The following is a 16,851-nucleotide window of genomic DNA, read 5'->3' as shown; positions in this document are numbered from 1 at the left end:
CTGGAGACTACTGGAATGGTAATTGAAATCAATAGGCTAGTTTCCTAATAAAATATTTTAGTCCTCAATTACATTATCTAAATATATGTATATAGGTATAACTCAAAAGGTGACTGACTGACTGACTGACATAGAATGCACAGCCCAAACAACTGGACGGATCAGGCTGAATTTTGGCATGCAGGTAGGTGTTATGACGTAGGCATCCGCTAAGAAAGGATTTTACGAAACTCCACCCATAAGGGGGTAAAACGGGATCCACGCTAGTTACGTATATTTTTATTGGTCAATCAAACAAATAATTACGAAGTTATGATGCGTTGAAGTTCCGCGTAACGTCAAGTACTACAGTACTACACTTTTACACGCGTTGACGTCACGGGCTCTTTAAACTTTGGCGCGCTTTATCTCTCTATTATCATTCGTTTGTAAAAGTGAAAAATACGCGTCAACGAACTAATTCAAAATTTGCTTTTCTACCCAGGAAACATCCCTATTGTTGAAGCAGTCATAAATTATAGATAAGAGAACAAGCCGTTGCCCATGGCTTCACCCGTGTGATTTTTTTATGCAGCACATGCATAAAAAATCACACAGTCTAATACTTGCTGTATTTGACTACAATCGCCTGATGTGAAGTGAGATGCAGTCTAGGATGGTCTGCCAACTCAACTCTGGGTCCTCAAACTATCTATTCATCTAAAGCGTAAAAAGGTAATAGATAGACAGACAGTTACTTTTTAACCGACTTCAAAAAAAAGGTGGAGGTTCTGTCTTGCATTAATAATATTAGTACCCTACCTTTATGGTATTAAAGATTTAGTTGACTGATCTTGAAACAGTAAGGTTAGTAGGTACCTAATATTTTAGCTACTTCCACAGTATTATGTAATATGGCATTTTATGGTGAGGCTCTGCAGTAGACTTGAAATGTCATGAAAACATCAGAATTCCCCAACCGCCCTCTTAAAAAACTATGAAAACTCATTTATTTTTGCAAATAGGTTTTTTAAAAGCACTTTTACACGTCCCAGTATTAACCCTACCACTGTTTCTCTGTAGGTTCAATCCTCCATTTACCTATAAATTATTATGAAGTATTTCCAAAGCTTTAAAAAATGTCGTGAATCGTCATAACATTATTCAAACGCTGGAACATCTTAAGGTCTAATACTTAAGTGCTATTTTGCAACAAAACTTATAGTCCGATGTTCTATCGACTGTATAAGCGAAACTTAATAAAACTTGAAACTAAATTGAATGTACAAAACCACTTACACTCGACCCCGTCTTAGGAAACCCACGATTTAGAAAATCACTATGCGTCACTGTAAAACACTGTGGCGAATGAATACACGCCGCTTTTTGCGGCCCAAACAACTCTTATCTTTATGTACTAAAGTATACAATCGTGTAACGGAGTTGTCCAAGCTTGTTTGCATAAAGGGAAACCCCAAGGTACCGTTTGACGGCCAAGCGGGCATGTCGCGGGCAGCGGTACACATTGCTCGCTCGATACGCGGACCCTTTTCAAGGGCAGTGGCGAAACGGCAATGTATTGACATAATTGACACGCGGTAAAAAACGGCTGACCCGCCCGGTGGAAAGGACGTTTGAATGAACGCTGGACAGAGTTGATTGACTCGGTCATAATAATTGTAGTGTTCTATTCATTTCAATACAGAATCTAATGTAGCTGTAATAAAGGCTATTTCGCAATAAAAATAGTTTCTATGTTGTTAACTGTATTTAATTTTATTCTCCGTATATTTTTTTCTGACGATTATCTTATTACCATGTTGGGCGCCATTTTAGCGAGTTATCAAAAATATGACTCATGTTTCGGCAATACTCGTAGTAGAATGTCCTTCTTAAAACTCTTGTCTGGGTTACTTCCGGTATTCAACAAAGTATGTTAATTATTAAACATTGTTAAAGAAATAAAAAAAATATAAATAAAATTATGTTTTTTATTATGTAATTTTTTACATCATCACGTTTTGGATGAAATTAAATAGTGATTAATGAAGGTCAACTTCATAAGAATTTAGTCTACTTAAGTTGACCTTCTTTAATAATAATTTTCATGATATCCTATTTATTAAAAGCTTATCTATTAGATACATTTTCTCAGTAATCTCAAGAATAGATTTAAACCCACGATTGGTACAAATTAGTTTGACCCCTAAAGTACCTTTTATCATAGAAAATATCTTACTTTTCATTCATATTCAAAAATAATTAGTACCTAGACTACCTTGCACTATTACTATGTATTATTAAGAATGATTAAACTTGTATTTATTTGTAGGAAGCAGTAGGTACATGAATCCTACTAATATAATAAATGCGAAAGTAACTCTGTCTGTCTGTCTCACTTTCACGCTTATACCACTGAACCGATTTTGATGAAATTTGGTATAGAGATAGTTTGAGTCCCGGGAAAGGACATAGGATAGTTTTTATCCCGGTTTTTGTAAATAAAGAACGCGCGATAAAGTTTTTCTGTGACAGACAAAATTCTACGATAAAGCTGTTCAATAGTTAGTCTGGATTATTTATAAACCCTAAAGTCATAAGTTTTAATACTATTAAGACCAATCTTGATAGCAAATGTCGTGAAATAGCCTGGTCTCCCCAGACCTTGGAGGCTCTATAACATGATTGTATCAAGTTAATGCCTATTGCCTTATAAATCATTTAATACAATTATTCATATTTCATGAAATTACTAGCTTTTGCTTGCGGCCTTTTTCGCGTGGATTTCAGTCTGTCAAAAACCAAGGTGTTCGTTGCCAAAAGCATAAAGTATTAATTTTTGTACTCATATTAGAATTAACTGTACCGCATGCCAACTTTTTTTACAAGAAATAAATAAGATCCTAATTTATCAAATAAAATCGGCTATATTTTTTAAATACAATGAAAAACTTCGTTCGTTCGTTCGTTCGTTTCAGCCAAATGACGTCCACTGCTGGACAAAGGCCTCCCCCAAGGTTTTCCACAATGAACGGTCCTGCGCTGCCCGCATCCAGGCTCTTCCCGCGACCTTTACCAGATCGTCGGTCTACCTAGTAGGAGGCCTGCCCACGCTACGTTTTCCAGCCCGTGGTCGCCACTCGAGAACTTTCCTGCCCCAACGGTGAAAAACTTAAATAAATAAAATAAATAAAATAAATAAAATAAATAAAATAAATAAAATAAATAAAATAAATAAAATAAATAAAATAAATAAAATAAATAAAATAAATAAAATAAATAAAATAAATAAAATAAAATAAAATAAAATAAAATAAAATATGTTTATTTCGATCCAGGGTCCATATAGTGTTAGTAACAATGTAAGCTTAAAACTATGTTAGTATTAATTAATTAATTAAATAATAGAAATTATTATTAATTATTATTATTAAAGACATTATTATTACTATTGAAATTATTATAATTAATTTTAGTGTCTTTGACTAGATGGGCGCGAGTCCAGTGTTGCATAATAGCACTGTCTGCGTCCAGTCTCGCCGCGACCGCCATCAGGAGGCTGTTGGCGCTGCCCCGTACTCGCTGCAGTAGGGACGCGATGCGCTTAAATTCTAAATTCTAAAATTATGGTGATGATATACAATTAATTCTGCGTTGTCCAAATATTCACCCATTTTATGCTTATAGATTCGAATCTACTGGTAGATATTGTCACATGCCATTGCGATAAGTCCAGTTTTTATTCTTCTTATGATTTCCCATCTCAGTCTTGAGATCGGCTTATTAGAAGTCCAATTCCATACACTGACATTTCTGCTCATCTCTATAATCGACTGGTAGAAATTTTCATATGCCACATTACAATAAGTCCCATTTTTGTTCCCTCTATTATTTTCCGTCTCAGTCTTGAGATCGACTTCATAGTAGAAGTCCAATTTTAATGACCATCTACTGACATATTTTCTCTGATTTATCTCTGTAGTCGACTGGTAGAGATTGTCATGTGCTACATCTCATTAAGAACAGTTTTTATTCTTCTTACTATTCCCTGTCTCAGTCTTGAGATCGTCTTAGCAATACGAATCGAATTTTGAGGAGTGGCGCCCAACGTGTTGTAGACATGTAGCCCAACGTATTGTAGATATTTTTTGCTTGATAATGTTTGATTTTTATTACGAAACATGTGTCAGTTTATGTTCATTTGATTTAAAATATTACCTAGTCTTTGGGATTTAGTGTCATTATTACATCATTTAAAGGAAGTGTTTTTTTTCCAAAAAAATGCAAACCAAGTTACTTTTTAAACTTTAAAATGCTAATCACACCTGTGGTGACCGATTTGTCGAACGCCCTATACTTTACGTCTACAAAGATGGCAGTCCCAGGTTCATTTCCGGGTTCCAAACCTAAAATTTAGAAAAAAATATGGATTCTTCGTTGGCCAGATGCTGTCAAACGCTTCTGACATTCCTCGTGATGGCAAAGATGTTCGTACCAATTTGACATATACCTGAAATGTTGACACATATGCATATCTACATGACTATAGATACATAGTCATAGATATTCAGATATACTGATGAAAGATAACTTAAAAGTCAAGAGTCTTTTAAGATAAGATATTATAATATAACATTTATTTCCAAATTATTTTTGCATATTACTGCCATACAGATACGTGCCACTTTACGATGGCAGAAGTATGAACATATGGCATTTGTACAAAAGTTATTAATGCTAGGAAGACGACCTTAAGAACTAAATAATAGTGACATGACATTCAGCACGTTATCAGCAACCGCGGAACCGGCCTCGGAAGATCCCTCCAGCCGGCCACGAGCGGTCCCTCCGGCAGACATACGTCATCGTCCACTCGCTCCCTCGATAAATGAAATTTAACAGAATGAGGGAAAAAAATCAATACCAACACTACTCAGTGGATCGGCCACTATCGGACTATCGGCCCCTAATTTACTGCCAGCGATAAAAACAATCGCCGCTGTGTGTTCACGCACACACGCGCGCTACAATATTCATGCGACATTATGAACGTGCCCTTACATAACGTCATCAATAATTCTAAAGTTACAAAATGTACTCACGGGTAAAGCAGTCGTCAAATGTTCTGGAAGTTGATCATCCTACTGGCCCGCTCCGCTGGGGGCAACGAACCCGCGGCCCGCGCGAACCGCCATCTTCATTCTAACGTCAATTTTAAAATTCGAATCCGCGAACTGTCACCCGAACTTGCTGTCAAACTTAAAACGTTAACATTCAAAAATAGCTCCGCGACTATTTCCGACCGCCAAAAAGTTCTCTCCAATTACTACCTATAAACACTTTATTGTATAAAACGGTATAAAAATATTAAAATTATGAACCGTGGAAAACTTGTAAATTAAAACGAAATATAAATATATATTAATAATAATAAAAACGTTCAAGCCGCTCAGAGTTCGAGCGCCTACTGACTTAAAATTTTTGGGTATAAAAACATGCTACAATAGCCTCCCGGAGGACCGCGCACTCTTGGTCCTGGCGAACTCGGAAATGGGAATTATTTATAAATTACAGCGTGCGCAGAAATATGAGCAATAACAGACTTGTCTTCAATGTTTTGGCGGTTTCTTTTCGCGTTTATGAAGTCTGCAAACGTTTATTGGTAGCGTACATAGACATACCATTACACACTAATATCTGCCTGTAATTTCTTTATAGGTGCAACTTATTCTAAAATGATATTTTTATTATAGTTTTTATAATTCATTGATTTTTACAAAGCAAAACAAAATACACTACAACTGTTAGACGTAAATTACTAGGTAAGATTTGTGCTCTAGCTATGGTACTTATTGGCTTTGGGCCTTGGTAGTTTCCTGAACAAAAATTATCTACGCTGGATAATTTTCTATTTAAAATACTTTTAACATCTTTAAGTAGCTTAATTTTTAATCCGCTTAAAAATTGTAAGGAGTAATCGTATAAAAATGCAGTATTAAGCTAGGGCACTGATTGAGATCAAGTAGTCAAACATCAAGGAAATTGTATTAACACCGTACTGCCTTCCTTGACTCAACAAAATAAGGTTTAATATGCTTTATTTTTACACTTTACCATAGTACTCATTCACATTTTACGTGACCTCTTTCGAACCCAATTAACAAAATTCAAAATTCGATATACCTCCGTCACTTTAACGCAAAACTTCAAATCGAAAACCAAAAAACAACTTTTTTTTCTTAAAATCACCATTTTCTTCCACTTCCTGGATGAAAAAAAAGTGAAAGTGGCCAGTATCAAGGCGATTCGGTCGCGGTACACGCACGCGTGTGTGCGTGTGGAGGGGCCGCGCGCGGGTGGGGCCGGGCGAGGGGCGCGGGGTGAAATTTTTCGTTTTTCTCCCACTTTTCCGTCCCTCTCTAGTTTTTCCTCTCCCTCATTTTTTCTTCGCCCGCTTTCTTCCTAGTGCCCCACCACATGTGTGTCGGTTGTAGTACACCCGCGGGGTTCAGATGAAATAAACGTTTCCGGTTTGGTATTTTTGATTTATGTTTTTTTTTATTGGTTTTAGTAATGTTGTCACTAATGGTATGGATTCAAGGTATCCTTGAACTACTGTGTATAGAGTATTTGTGACTAAATGATATAAGGAAGTGATCAAAAAACTTACTCAATTTAATTTAAGTGGCTAGGTAATAAAGGTTACAATGCTAATATAGGTTACAATATCACTCAAAAGACTTAAAGACTCGTTTACTATTGACTTCCTGACATGGAGAATTTCAGATGTATGAAAAACATAAATGACTGAAATTCGAGTAGAGGATATCGCACCTAATACCTAGTAAAGAAATAAACATTCATTACAACCCATTTTCATATACAGCAAAAAGTACAAAGACAAACCTAATAAAAATAAATTTCTAACTGTTTCTACTTGGCTTGTAAATAACTGAAGACCTAGCTAGATGTATACCGTTGCCTTTCCCTACACAAGGAAAAAGTCAACTAAAATAAAAAACATGAATTTAAAAGTGTAGACTTGCTTGTATAGACTATGCTTTTGCCTTTTCCTACAAAAAGAAAGGACAGATACAACCAAAATATAAAAAAACATCAAATTAAAAATATTTATCTGTATCTCTCGCGTATACTGCGCACCCCGCGACCGCCCGCCCTCGCTCCTCGGCGGCGCCTTACGAAAAGCACAGGGTGTAAGCGAAACTTTGTTTTGTACGTTCTTCATATTTATTAATATTCTTCATCATCATCATCTCAGCCACAGGACGTCTGCTGAACATAGGCTTCCTCCAATTACTTCTCCTACACTCACTCACTCCACGCGCGAGTGTATATCATAGTTGCGACAAACAAAGGTGCTACAAACGTAGTGGCGACAGTACGTTATGCCGACAATCGATGGCGCGACTGCACATTAGCTCGACGAACGTTAGTGCGACAGAACGATGGGGCGACAAACGAAAGCACGACAGTACTTTGGAGCGACAAACCCTAGCGCGAAATTACTTAGGCTCGACAAACGATTGCACGACAGAACCTCCGATCGACAAACTACACTGTGACACAACTTTTTACTCAACGACCTAAAGCATGACAAACATAGTAACTAACAAGTTATTTAAAAAAATATGTATGTGGATATATTAGGTTTATTTTTAATCTTACATTTTCAACTTAATGTGCCATAAAAGTATGTATCACTTAACTTTAAACTGTCATGTTTACTTTAATTATACACAAAAATAGAATAAAATAAATTATAAAATAGAAATAATAAACGTTAACAAAAACGTACTCTCTGTATTTTTAATATTTTTTAAAATCACATTAATGTTATACGAAAAAATATTTGAATAAATAAATAAATAAATAAATAATGCATAATTAGGTTTTTTTTACTTTCATGTTTACTTTCACATTTTTATACAATTAAATTTTTGTTTACGTTTATGTAGGTATAATTTAATTTTAAAGTAAACATGTAATTAAAAAATAAACCTAAAGCCTACTAAAATTATTATTATACATTACTAATACCTCCACATACTCGTATATTTTTTTAAATAACTTGTTACTATGTTTGTCATGCTTTAGGTCGTTGAGTAAAAAGTTGTTTCACAGTGTAGTTTGTCGATCGGAGGTTCTGTCGTGCAATCGTTTGTCGAGCCTAAGTAATGTCGCGCTAGGGTTTGTCGCTCCAAAGTACTGTCGTGCTTTCGTTTGTCGCCCCATCGTTCTGTCGCGCTAACGTTCGTCGAGCTAATGTGCAGTCGCGCCATCGATTGTCGGCATAACGTACTGTCGCCACTACGTTTGTAGCACCTTTGTTTGTCGCAACTATGATATACACTCCTTCTTCTACGCACGGTTGGTTTATAATATTATTGGAATTAAAACTATTCGTGGATACAGATAGTTGTTGTTTTGCAACAGGATGCAAGCATGCAGGTAGTATTTAGTCCTTTTTATGTACCTAATGATGCACTGTTGACTGTTCAAGTTATACTAAATCTTTGGCAACTTATTAGTGTCTAATTACTTTTTTTACCAGAAAAATGACTCAAATATTACTTAAAATAATTTTACTTTTGTTACAAGTAAGATACAAGTAGTTGCGGATACGAAAGTTATTTCGTTCGAAAAATATTGGACAGGCTTTAATCAAAATTAAATAACATTCTTCACTTGTAGCTGCGTACCTACATTTTCCTAGAAAAAGGCAGGCTTTCCTGGTATACTGATTGCTATATCAACAGAATATACTTAACACTCAATAAGGCATAAAATAAATACCAAATCTCAATAAACCTACCCAGAAACCGACAAAAATAAGCAAAACCTAAATGCCATCTTCAAGGCCAAGCCGCCAGGCAACCGCGGACGAACACCCTGTATGCCCGAGAACTAGGAAACAGGGGGTAAGTACACACCCCCCTTCCCCCGGGGGGAGTACATGGCAAATACGCGAAAGCAATAGGACTTTTAAAAATTCTCCAGAAATATGATTTATATGTTGACGGCGGAGCGCCTCCTTTTTCTCCTTCAAGGCCGGAGGCCTGCCTGATTCGATTTTTAAACCGCCCGGGCGCTTTTTTAACAAAAAATAAAGTGAGATCTCCTTTTTTGCACATTGTTTTTCTTTTTAAAACGCGATGGCGCCAAATTTGAAAGGCGTCCATTTTGACGCCTTTTTTTTAATTTGTCGCAGGAGCGGAGGTCGTTGGCCCGTAATTGATTTCGCTATAGGTATTGCTTTTGCTAAATTAAGCTTCTGTTATACATCGGCTATAAAAAATAACAATCTGTTCTTGTAATTACAATTGATTGGAAGTACCTACTCACTGTGGTAACGTGAAAGTAATACCTACCTACTAATACTATTTAGTCACTGTACGAACTAGCCAAAATGTCTATAGTAATTAAATATTCAATAATACTGTTACAAATAGGCTCTATATTTCACATTCAAACTTTCCGTGGTAAGAAAATTGGATCCTTCAACCCGACAGTCTTGAGTTCGAATCCCAAAAGGGACAATGTGGAAAATTTTGGTTGACATTCAAGATTGAAAGTCCACATGTTATGGTAGCTCATACAGAATGAAACTAGGTTTAATATCCTTTATTATTGTGAAGAATCTACTATTGTAGAGAAAAAATACATTTAATAATGCATGAAAATAATATTTTACATAATGGCTCGTAGACACGACCCAAGCGATTTGACCTTTCACTCGGTAACGTTAGCCATTTTTTCACGAACTCTACAATATTAGCACAGAAGTTTGTCTAACAAATCTATAGACAGGGAAATCTCTATGGCATTAAGTTCGCCTTATGTACCATTTAGCTTTTGCCCGCGGCTTCACCCTCGTGAAATTTAGTTTGTCACAGCCTATATGTTAATCTGGGTTATAAACAATAATATTGTATTTTATCAAAATCCGTTCAGTAGTTTTTGTGTGAAAGAGTAACAAACATATTAACATCTAGATGATCTAGATTCTAGATGTCTAGACATCTAAACATCCATACAAACTTTCGCTACTTTTAGGTATAATATTATAGTAGGATATGAAGTAGGATAGGTTCTGTGACATTGTCTAAGTGCCCTGGAAAAGGCCTTAGTACTCAATAAATTTTTGATAGGATTTGTTTTGATTAAAGTATAAAAAAAGATATACATACACCAAGACTGACGCCCGTATTTACAAACAATGCTTGCTTAAGTACAGCAAATCGAGCGCACAGCGTTGAATAGAGCTCTGTGATTAGTTCGTGTGTGACCCTGTGCGTCCACAAGCACTGTGAGCCCTCATAGTAATGTTTCTGAAGACGGGCGTTATACTACCAATGTCACTTTTAGCATAGTCGAGTTTATAGTACATTCAGTCATGTTTCTTGTTGAAAAATCACACCTATCACAACTGAATAAGGACCATGGTAATAAGCAGTCATCGGTACAACGGGTACGATCTAAGAAAAGAAATCATTTCACATAAACGCTTCGACAAATATTTCTTTTCTCTAGTAGAGCCTTCTTAGAATAGAATATAATTTAGAATATTATTGTATTATTTATTCTTTAACACAGAAGAGACTATTTTTCAACCATTAGAACCCTAACTCGTATACGAAACCTCACAAGCTGTATATTCCTATACAATTCGCGAATTCGTGTGCAAAACGGAATTCTAATACTTCAAAAATACGCTTCCGGTATTTGCCATAAGACAATATGTATAGTTCCAAAATACTGGACTGTCCTGTCGATGACATTGACGGTGGGGCGCCACCGTCAATACCGGATCGCTGGTTCAGATTTTTGCCATGTTGGAAACCATATACTTGAAAACGATGGTAGCGCCCCCCTGTCATTGAGTTTGGCGGGACAGTTCAGCGTGGGTCATCTATACTCGTACCTACCAATATCACCCTTCTAAACGAAGCAATAAAAAACAACCTTGTTAAAATAATCCGTTATTGCATCAAACTCTACTTTAAAAACTTTAAAAATCTACCAGAGCTAATAATTAGTTCTGCATTGCACGAAATAGTTATGAACCTAGCTTAAAAAAAGTCTGCAATGTCCTATTCCCACTAAACTTGAAACCTATAAACCCGATCTAGGAACCAAACAAAGGACATCTAGCAACAGTCCGAATGATTGCACCAAACAAAAACCTAGGTACAGTCGACAATACACGAAACTATACATTTTCTAGTAAAATCACCCTTAATACAACACAGGTTCCACAATTTAGCTTGACGTTACTGTCGTATTTTGTTTATCTGTCAAAAATAATTTGNATAATTTTATAGTCCCCGCTCGTTTCGTGGCCACACACACCGTCTCCGCGCCCGCCATTCGTCCCATTTGAATGCGACCCGGAATATTGCGCAAAAACAACAATATTGGCGTGGAACATGTTTTGCTGGACATAGTTTTGAAACATTACCAATCATTTTACAGGGATGGAAGCGAAAGTACTGTAGCATGTCCTAAACCTTGGACTTTGAGATCCTATAAACCTAGGTAATTTTAACTTTATGCTAACATAAATAAGATTCAGATGTAGATTTTTTGCGGAGTCTTCTACGCCAATATTTACGAGCTAATGTAAGAAAAATACTTTCCGTTTTCCGACAGCACATTGATTGATATCATACTTTTTTTAAAAATTAGAATATGCCTAAAGGCTTTGTAAAAACAATGAAGCAGTCACTGAACTTTATGTGGCCTTAATAATTGGAATAAACTTATAAAAGCAAAGAGAATTATGTTACGATCACCTAGCCAGATTAGTGAGAAATATAGTTAAAAAAATAATTATGATGTTTCCAATAAGTAAGTGTTATCCATATATTGAGTGTCCAATTTTCCATCCATCTAAGTAATCCATTTTTTTCCATCCAATATCCAAGTAATCCATTTTTCCATCCAATATCCAAGTAATTCATTTTTTCATACTTACAAAGTTTTTAAGGCAATACGCATGTTTAATAATATTTTTATTTCATGTGGCCCCCGCGCGTTCCCTGGCCCCACGGGTCCCATGCACCCTCGCCCTACACTCCCTGGACGGATATTTGGCTCGTCTTTAAATTCCTACTGCCCTATATTTGTCGCATACGTCTTCGGCCGGTTTTGGCCGCGTTCCGAGGGCCCAGGTTCGATTTCGGTTGTGCATTTTTAAAATACACCGTTAATGATGTAAATTATGCAATGTTGAAATTGTGCGGTGAATGGAAGAAGCGTAGAAATATAGGGAGAGAGATTGACGTAGTATAATTCAAGATTTTTTTAAATGGAACAATCTACCATAATTTTACTAAGTATGAGCTTTTTTCGAAACAAAAAAATGCTTTCCCGAAACAGAATTTCAGTTATTGTCATCTACGTTTTGTGACTCGAAAAAGAGCTTTTTAAAGTAGGTTGGTAGGTAGGTACTTATCATTACAAAAAAATTTACCATTTACTTTTTTTCAAAATTTCGACCATTCGAAGTTTACAGTTATCAAAATCCCTCAAGCTATTAGAATATTCCACAGAAACTTGTTTACAATATAACCTTTACTAGTCGTTGATGTCATTTTAAAGTGAAGAAAGTCGTAGCTTTTTTAAATTCAATATTTTATAGATCTACGACTTTCGTAGCTACCTTCTACGCCGTAGACTCGTAGCGGATTTTGGTGAGAGCATTCTTTTTTAGTTTATGTGAGAAAAACATTGATTTTCTATGTTTTTTATTCATGTATTACCATATTCTTACGCTTGTCTAAACTCTAACAGTAGAATAAATTTAAAATAATGTATGTACTTGAAATGATTTCTTTGTACATTGTAAACTTGCTCAAAAACATTCATATTATTGTTAGATATTTATCACGTAATATTTTTTCATACAATCAAGTTAAAAACTATGACGAGAATGTATTTTCTCACTAACAAGATTTCACAACCGTAAAAAGAGGGTGCGTTGAGTGTATTATGTCTCACTACGTCATTTTATGTTGCTGGAACGCTGTCCTGGTCCCGGATTTGAATCCCTGAATGGTGCAAAAATAACTTATAATACCTAGGTTAATTAGGACTTTTCTGACTCATTTCTATGTTTTAGATGGAAGAGACAAAATTATAAAAATGAAAATCATTATTCTTTAGTTAGGACAATCAGGTTGACTGAAATTTTGCAAAGACCTATCCAAACTAAAAAATACCTACTCAAAGTGATTAAAAATAGTCAATTTGGGTGTTCCTGGAATCGAACTGACGACCGGGTCGGAATGAAAATAAATGAATTATGTTATACCACGGTGTTATTAATGTGAATTTAAGGGTATAGGGTTGTGGACGCAGACACGCGACTTGACCCTATTCACGTCAAATTGAACTGAAAATGACGAATCACTCACTCTTAAAAGAATGGAAAATAACTAACAAAACCGAAGCTATATTTCTATGAAAGTTCGGATGTATGACAAGTGGTTCGACCTTCTAAGTTGTTTATTATTTAAAAGCTATCCTAGTTCAATTTGATCTATCTGACAACCCTATCAATAGGATTTGTAAACATGATTCCTAAGGTCTAAGTTAGAAGTAGGGCAGGGGTTCCAACACAAACATCAATTTAATCTTCCTGCAATCGATTCTATGTTTATGTCAATAACTGCAAATTCGTTGTTTTGTCGTAGTAAATTCTTTGAGCTACTTAATTTATTTGTTTTGACAAGTTTAACATAAAGATATGATTATTATATGGAAACTGCAGAATTCTTTTGTGGGGACTATAGTACAAAGAACCTACCTATACCTATACAAAATTGAAGATGCATTGTCATAGTTAAAACTCTCAAATATGTTTAAATTCCCATGTTCAACGTCTCAAGAAAGGGAGGCCCATCCCACGTCCCCATTATACTCTACACGTGGCGAAAACGACAAGGCCAGTGCGACGTAACTTCGCAACTCGCGATATTGCCAAACGGGGAATTAGCGATTGCAAATTAAAACTAAATCAAAAGCAAGCGCTGACGGATGGCGCGCTCTACATGCCATTTCTCTTTCTGTAAAACTATCTACTATCTCATTTCACCCCCCTCGTGCGCGCGTGTGCGTGAATTCTTGCTACCCACACACCCCCGGCCCCCTCAGCTTTCACGGTTCTAATTTTTGGGGAATTTGGGGCATATTCGTAAATATGAAATGGAAAAAATATTTCGCGGGCAACGTCATTTTGAACTTTAATGGCCAGCGATAGAGTCGAAAGAGGAACGGTTCGTGGTTGGAAAAAAAATACTTCATATGTCGTCCTTAAGACGGAGCGCTCGCTTCGTATGTGTGTACGGAACAAGGTGGTGTAGAGTCGCCGTTCGTTTGTTCTGATTTTTTGTTAATTAGTGGATTTTTATGAGTCGTTGTCTACTTTAGAGTTCTATATTTATTGATCTAGTCTCAAATAGGGCTGCACTTCGAAGTAAATGAGAAGTGGTAACTTAACACGGACGAAAATTTGAAAAATATGTCGAAATATAAGTTTTGGAAAAATCAAGCTGAATTTGCATGAATGTAGAGACAAATCTCCTGAAAATCTACTGAATCATTATTTCTTACTTTGCATTGCATAAAACGAAATTGACTGATGATATACACAATGTTTCAATTAGTTTCAGTCACTTCTTCAATTGCAAAATTACTCACAAATGTAAAGCATTGTATCTATTTTCGATGACGAGATTATTTTGCGAAATACCAGTAGCAAAACAATGAAAAAATATTATCGAAATAATCTACCAGGATGTTTAACTGCCTAGCTCGCATCAATATTTATATCTATATTTTTAAAGACTTTNACAAGGTGATATAGAGTCGACGTTCGTTTGTTCTGATTTTTTGATTAATTAGTGGATTTTTATGAGTCGTTGTCTACTTTAGAGTTCTGTATTTATTGATCTTGAAATTTCTAGACTCAAATAGGGATACACCTATAAGTATTCTTACTATGTTCCGGAAGTAAATGAGATTTAACCTAATATGGACGATTACTTTCACGAATGGTTTGGAATCAAGCTGAATTTGCATGAATGTAGAGATAAATCTCCTAAAAATCTACTGAATCATTATTTCTTACTTTACATTGCATAAAACGGACTTGACTGATGATTCACACAATGTTTCAATTAGTTTCAGTCACTTCTTCAATTGCAAAATTACTCATAATAATGTAAAGCATTGTATCTATTTTCGATGACGAGATAATTTTGCGAAATACCAGTAGCAAAACAATGAAAAAATGTTATCGAAATAATCTACCAGGATGTTTAACTGCCTAGCTCGCATTAATATTTATATCTATCTATATTTTAAAGACTGTAAACCCTTGAAAAAGAGGCTGACAATAGTGACTGAGTTTCTTGCGCCGCTTCTTCTCAGCACTGGCCCATTTATTGTCCTGAAGAAGCGGTAGGGTTAATACTGGGACATGAAAAAGTGCATTTTAAAAGCCTACTTGCAAAATAAAATGAGTTTTATGAGTATTTTGCGATCGGTGTTTCCCCAACTCAATATCTTAAAATCAGTTCCTGTAAACAACCTGAAACAACGACTCCACGCGTCCCCTGTGCCATCACCGGTAATATATATAGCTCAACTCGTAGCTATGCGAACAAATATATTATATTTTCCTATATGTTAGTTCCATCATTTATACTTTATTACTATATATCTGAACAACTATTTATATATAAAACCAAGTGTTTGTCTCTGCAAACAGCGCGCGTGTGTGTGCACACAGACAGGCAGGCTCACAATAGAGGAACTCAATTAAAGATTTTCCTAATAAGAAATAGGGAGATTTGGTACAACTGTATATGATTATTTTTTCCCCTTCGTATTAAGTTTTGTGTTTCTTTTGTCTATTATGGACGGTTTGGAGTATTATTGTTAGTTGTATTGATGCCTGTTTATGATATATTGTGATTTTCATCAGTTTAAAAGCTTGATTATTTATAAAACTGTTAGCTGCTCCCCGTAAATTCACTCTTGTGAATTTTGGTGATTAACACAGTAACTTATCATCATCATCATCATTTCAGCCATAGGACGTCAACTGCTGAACGGCCTCTGTTACCCCAATGATTTCAACAATGTCAGGTTGGCGACGACCTGCATTCAGTGCCTTCCCGCTACCTTATGAGGTCGTCGGTCCACAATAACCTAATGAAATCTAAAAACTATTTTGAAATGTCTACTTCATGTCTTCCAAACATAAAAACAGATAGCATCCGTAACATGAGAAATGATGAATTTTTCCATGCAAATGTTCCATTTAAGTTTTGTTTTGCTACAAAAGGAAGCTTGGCCATTTCCATCCAAATTATATTTCAATATCTCTCCAAATACTTTATACGTGTAAATTTGTTGCTGTTGAAAAATTAATGAAACATACTGTCACTTAGAGAATATAGGATTTATGTAGAGTTACTGATATTTGGACTAACTCACTAACCTGAGACATAATAAAGGCTCCATAAGAGCAAAACTTTAAAGTTTTTTTATTGCACTTTTTTTTATAATATTAATTTGATTTTTTGTAGCACTGCTTTAATAGTCTATGCAAATAAAGGAATTGTACTTTGAACCTTAACAACTTTGTACCTACTTATGATAAAGTGAACAAATAAACATTTTCAATTTCATTTTCTTTTGAAAAACTTTTTTTACATTTTTTAATTCTCCTTTCTATATGTTTATTTGTAATATTAAGTACCAAGTTATACTTAGGTAAGTAGTGTAGTCGTTACGCCCACTTTTATTAGTCTCTCAATAACTTTTTTTTTTTCAATATTCAAA

The 16,851-nt window shown here is 35.4% G+C and overlaps 1 protein-coding gene across 1 annotated transcript in view; it reads right to left on the bottom strand.

The window, feature by feature from the left end:
• LOC114356231 (zinc finger protein 526) overlaps positions 1-5,432 on the bottom strand; it is a 70,108-nt gene extending 64,676 nt beyond the window's left edge. Inside the window, exon 1 of the mRNA XM_028309314.1 lies at positions 5,082-5,432. The gene's annotated coding sequence lies outside the window, so the exon portion shown is untranslated. The remainder of the gene's footprint in view (positions 1-5,081) is intronic.
• Positions 5,433-16,851: the final 11,419 nt, after the last annotated feature.

Source organism: Ostrinia furnacalis, unplaced genomic scaffold (genome assembly GCF_004193835.3).
Source record: "Ostrinia furnacalis isolate ACB-3 unplaced genomic scaffold, ASM419383v2 OfSCF2702, whole genome shotgun sequence".
NCBI classification, from domain to species: domain Eukaryota; kingdom Metazoa; phylum Arthropoda; class Insecta; order Lepidoptera; family Crambidae; genus Ostrinia; species Ostrinia furnacalis.
This window is presented reverse-complemented; position numbering and strand designations above follow the sequence as displayed.